Raw genomic sequence first — 6,309 nt, forward strand, 5'->3', positions numbered from 1 at the left:
GGGACCTCAATGAAACTTGAACCAGTGGACAATAGGACTGAAGCTGAAAAGCCCAACCCCAAGAGTTATGTCTGGAGCTCAGAGAATCACACTGTTGGACCCTGCTTCCTTTGCCATATATCAGCTCAACCTTGGTTCCTGTCATCGGACAAATTTTGTTCTATTCATTTTCGAAAGACCTCAGCAAGGGATCTTCCAGGCAGATTCCAGCAGACTGCTGGATTCAGGACTACACTAACACATGGTGCTAGAGACAAAAACAAAACCCCAGACCTCCAAAATCAAAAACATGCAAGCCAAGCGCATTTCTTTGGCTTAAATTATTTGGATAATGTCCTGGATTGGCTAGTCACTTACCAGTAGACACTAACCAAAAGTAAATCCATCAATCTTCTTGAACTCTGAGGTGTCAATACTTGACCTTCACTCAGAGTGACTCAGCTGTCACTTTTCAAAAATCCAAAGGGCTTTGTGTGGGATCAAATACATTTATACATAAGTATTTGAGGAGACATAGAGACTGACAGTGGCCATCTGCAGGCATATAAGAAAGCACAGAACCTGGGTAACTGAACAAGTGAAACTTCCTTATTGAAAGTAGGATTAATCACAGGATGATTCAATATATAAAAGTATGGATGAAACCAAGCAGACACAACATAGAGAATAAAGAAGAAACCTGGGTTCTGATCCCAGGTTTGTTACTGTGGTGAGATCATTAGAAGTCATTAATCTCTTTGGTCTCTAGTTTTCTATGTGTAAGAGTAAAGAAGGTGAGCTATTAGTATTGATGTAGTTATGTTTTATGCCTCACCAGCTCCAGAAATGGAATTGAGGTTGACAGAAGCTGGACTGGAAGATTGCTAAATTTACTTTTAGCCCTTATATGATTTTAATTTTAAAAAACCAACAAATTGAGAAAAAAATAGTTCTGGAGACAAGACTTCTATAACAAGAAGTGAGATCTTCAGTCACCGAGCACATATCACCATAGGAAAATGTCTTGGGATATCAGTTAGGATGAGTTTGACCTCAAGAAATAGAAATCCTCAATGCACTTTATTAAATAGGAAGGAAATGGTTTCTCTCACACTGGAATGGTTTCTCTCTCTCTCAGATTTTCAGAAGTCATGCCACTAAAAAATGTTCTCCAAGACCCATAGTTCTTGACATTCTGCCACGCTGTCACCTTCAGCAAATGGGCCTTTTCTCCCACTAGCTCTTCTTATGCTTACCAGGTGGCTGCAGCAGATCTAGGAACTATGTCCTCACGACCACGTGCAGCAGGAAAAGAGGAGCCATGTTTTCCCTATTTTGTGTGTCTCATACCAGCTAGGAAAACAATTCCCAGTAATTCCCAGCAGATTTCCACCAAAGTCTCAGGATTTTTACATATGCCTTTGCCCATACCAACCATTTGAAAGTAAAAACAAGACCACCAAGTTTGACCTAGTATCAGTACGATCATAGCTTCATGCTTTGGCCTTGGAAATGTGTCTGGATGCCCCTGAAGGACAGGGCTGTGGGAAAATGGGGCTATTAGCAAAGAATTGGGGAATAGCTTTTGAGAGGGAACCAAAACTGCTACAGAGAAGGTCTCCAAACCATCATAATAATGCCTTATTTTAAAGGAATTAGCGAGATCAATGATCCATTATTATAAAATTGGATACTGCTCAAATTCACCACTTATCTAAGAAGGATGTGCTTCACAAATTAAGTATAGTCAGAAGGAGGATTTCTGCCTCTTAACAGTCTCTGATAGATCAGTAGGAAAAATTTTAAAAATAACATAATAGATGTCAACTTGATCTTTCCTACATAACCATCTTGCATCTTATTGGAACAGAGGCATGAAGAGAACGGAAGAGAGGAGATTAAGTAACACAAACTAGAGCTAAAGGAGTCCTGAATCAAGGTAGATACAGAGAGAATAATAAAGGGGAGGAGGATTCAAAACATGGGCAGCAGGCAGAACTGGCAGCTCCTAGGGGGAGACTGGATATGATGGTAAAAGAGGAAGGGGTCTTTAAGGCAATGGACAAGGAGAAAGAAAAGGAAAAAAGAGAAGAAAAGAAGAACAACAACATTTCCAGGGAAGGAATGAGAGAAGATAATAAATCCAAGTTTGTGGACTGTTAAATTTGAGGCCGTTTGAGTCTGTGTTTGGAGTTCAGGTCAGATGTACCCTTAGACCAAGCATCTTTCTATAGGAACAGAGTAAGAGAAGAGAAGAATGGGTAAGGACAAAACTCTGAGGAAGACCTACACTGAAGCAATGAACAGAGGAAGAGAACTGTTCAGAGAGAGATACAGGAACTAGAAGAGAAATATGTCATGAAAGTTAAGGAGATAAATCTTTAAAGAAAAAGAGTAGTATATACGAATTGAAACATGGCTCCAAAGTCATCAACTGATTTTAGCCATAAAAAAATAGTTTAATGGGATCTGGCATCATAGATGTGGAAGTAAGACCTCAGTGGCTTCAGGAGTGAATAATATAAGAGAATGAGGACTAGATATGGAGTGGCCAGAGGGAGTCAGAATTAAAGGAGGACATTTTAAGAATGGACAGACACAAGCATATATATAGGCTGAACCCAAGGAGCCTTAGAGAGAAAGAGGTCTAAAGACCCCAGGAGAGGAAGTAATGATCACATTTCATAATACAGGAAACATTTTTAAAAGTCACTTCTAACAGACATTGATTCATTCAACAAATTCTGTTTGAGTCCCTATTATCTCAACACTGGGATACAGCAGGGAATAAGCAATAAACAGTAATTTCCAGTAAAAAGATCCTAGTGACTCAAATTCATTCAAATAAGAAGCCGATAATACAAATCTTTTCTTTACAGTTCTAAAACTCGTGGATCTTGCTAGGAAAATGTGGTAAAGCGTTAAGCATCGTCTCACTGGAGAAGCCCAGAGAATGAAAATATATTCATTCTCTGTTTTGAATACCTGTTCACAGTACAGTTCTTTGAGGCACAAGCATCGCTAGCAGCCTCTTTCCTGAGGACAGTGGAACACTGGGTCCATTTAAACCAAGCAGAGGGGCTTCTTTAAGACTAGGAAATCTGAATTGGACTAGACAGTCTGATCCTGTGACAATTATTCTTGTTCAGAAAGGCAGAGCGGGATCTTCATGGTAGCAGTTACAAAGCCAATGGCAAAAACGAAACACAGAGGTCAAGCCTCCAATGCTTCCTGTGGGTGTCACCCACCTGACTAACAACCTCAGACCAAGAAACCTTAGGAGACCTTGTAACAATTGATGCCACCACCTCTCACTCTTGTCTTCGTCAGGTCCATCCTAAAGGCAGCAACACGAGCCCCTCTGAGGAACTACACTCCTTATTCTAAGCCCCTGCTATTCTGACCATGCTCCCCTCCTCCCTCCTCCGTGACTTGACCGCCTCAGCATATTTTCTCAAGGACTTCTCCTCTCTCCCGAATCCTCACATCCCAGTGTGTCACTTCTCTAAACCCAGGGTTATTCACTGCCCTGTTCCCACCCCAGGCATTTGCCCTCACCATTGCTTATGCTCAGAACACTCTGCCCTGAGAAAGCCTCAGGGCTCACTCCTTACTTCACTGAGGTCTGTTCTAATATCTTCTTATCAGAAAGGAATTTCCTGATCTTTCTGTGAAAAATAGCAACCCAGTTGGTCTCCATCACCTGCCAGATTATTTTCTTCATAGCACTTTTCACTACTTATCACATCTATTTGTTTTCTATCCCTCTCCAGCATCCTAGCATTAGAATATAAATTCTATAAAGGCAGGGATTTTTTTTTGTTCACTGCTGTATCTTTAGGGCCTGTACTGGAGCCTGACACATTAGCAGCTGCTCAAGAATTATGTATCAGATGATGCTGCCTCACCCCAGGACATCACTAACACTTCCATGGGGCTCATTCTTCCTCTTCTTCAACATCATTTCCTCCAGGATGATTTGCCTGCCCTTTTCACTTTTACCTGCCTCCAAATCCAGGCTCAGTCCAGCACCTCTTCATCCAAATCACCTGGTCACTGAGTAAAGCAAAAGATCACAACTTTCAAAATGTACTGTGACTCACAAAACAGGTGATCTGTACCAAAACAAAATTTCAAGACAAACTAAGCTGGAAATGTTTTAACATCAGCCCACTCAGATTCATATTTTATAAGACACCAGACCAACTGATTTAAAAGTAAGTCCAAAACACGGGCTTCCCTGGTGGCACAGTGGTTGAGAATCTGCCTGCTAGTGCAGGGCACATGGGTTCAAGCCCTGGGTCGGGAAGATCCCACATGCCATGGAGCAACTAAGCCTGTGCGCCACAACTACCGAGTCTGCGCTCTACAACCTGCGAGCCACAACTACTGAGTCTGCATGCCTAGAGCCCTTGCTCTGCAACAAGAGAGGCCACCACAATGAAGCCCACACACTGCAGCAAGGAGTAACCCATGCTCACTGCAACTGGAGAAAGCCTGTGCACAGCAACGAAGACCCAATGCAGCCAAAAATAAACAAATTAACTTAAAAAAAAAAAAGTAAGTCCAAAATAAACACTACCAAAATGGAAATCCACTCTAAAACTTTGTTCCTCCAAAAAACAATGGGAGTACTGGCAAAAATGATCACAGTCAACTTCTTTAGAACCCTGGAAATTAACCGAAGCCCTGCAAAAAACTCCAAGGAGCGTTTATTCAAGAAAAACGTTTGAATCCCAGTAAGAACAACAAGCTTTGTGACTCCCTACCCCTGTCCTCAGCTCTGTGTTAGTTTGAAAATCAATAGCTAGGAAAATCACAACCACACAAGCTAGGAAAGCCATCAGCCTAACGGATGCTGGCCGATCACCTGCACCAGGTGAATTATAGAAGGTAAGACCACTCGGTGGTCCAGCAACTCACCTAGTTTGCAAATTTCAAAGACTCTCTGCCAGATCTCACTTTCTAATTTCCGCCTTAAAACCACCTTATGACAAATCCAAGCACTCATACCCCTCTCCCACCACCACCAGTTCAGTAAAAAATATTATTCCAACTTCCCCTTTTGTAGACATCACTGGGACTCAGTCAACGTAGTGCTCTCCTAGTTCATCAAGTCCAATAAACCAAGATTTGCATGACCAATGGGCTTCCCTGCTGGTCTTTGGCAGAGCCTTGGACTTCACCCTACCGGATATTATTTTCTTGTCTCTCATTCTCAGCAGCCTGTCAGTCAGGGGGTACTTTTCTATCTCTACATCACCACGTGGAGCACAAATCCTGGAATATAGTAGACACTAAGGAAATGCTTACTAAATGACTGAGTTTGTTCAAGACTGAAAGTTGGGAGATTTAAAATGTAGCATCTGGAGTTTAGTTTGCATTTTGTTTCAACAAGAAATTAAATACCTTAGCCCACATGTCTTTGCCTACTCAGTGAAAGAATAGAAGCAAAGGCAAAGAACACAGAAACAGAACAAAATGCCAACAATGTTCGCTTGAAAGAATACAGAGCAGCATGCCAACAGGACCGACCTGAGTCCTGCTGCATGCTGTTGGGCAGAGACCGCATCAATCCTCTTGCAGACATTGGGTCACAGGATTCACCTCATTCACCCCAATGACACTGCACACATTGAACATGTGCTAAATTTGACGCACTTATGATGTCTGTTTCTTAGGAGGCAAACATTATAGATGCAACCAAGTTAACAGAGAAGAGAGAAACTGGAACGCCCTCTCTCACCACTCCTCTTTTTTTTTCTTTTTTTTTTAATGCAGACGTTATGGTCTATCTTTCATTTTCACCCTTTTTATAGAGACATGGGTAAAAAATACATTTCTCTATCCAAGACAAACAACAGTGTAGTGATGAACACAGCTGACATTAACCGTTAGGGTTGGGAGTCAGTAGGCAGTGACAGAGACATCACAGACCCCGACATGCCACTTCTAATGGGACACAGGTGCCATCCAGATCTGGTGCCACCATCCCTCCCTGGTTCCTAAGAGAATCCAAACAACATACAAAACAGAAATAGACCCACAGACATGGAAAACAAACTTATGGTTACCAAAGAGGAAAGGAAGGAGGGATAAATTAGGAGTTTGGGATTAAAATATACACACTGCTATATATAAAATAGATAATCAGCAAGGACCTACTGTATAGCACACGGAACTATACTCAATATTTTGTAATAACCTATAATGGAAAAGAATCTGAAGAAGAATAGATACATAGATACATATATACATAGATAGATAACTGAATCACTTTGCTGTACACCTGAAACTAACACAATTGTAACACTTCAATTAAAGATTTAA

The sequence above is a fragment of the Phocoena phocoena genome, chromosome 3, assembly GCF_963924675.1.
Source record: "Phocoena phocoena chromosome 3, mPhoPho1.1, whole genome shotgun sequence".
Classification (NCBI taxonomy): domain Eukaryota; kingdom Metazoa; phylum Chordata; class Mammalia; order Artiodactyla; family Phocoenidae; genus Phocoena; species Phocoena phocoena.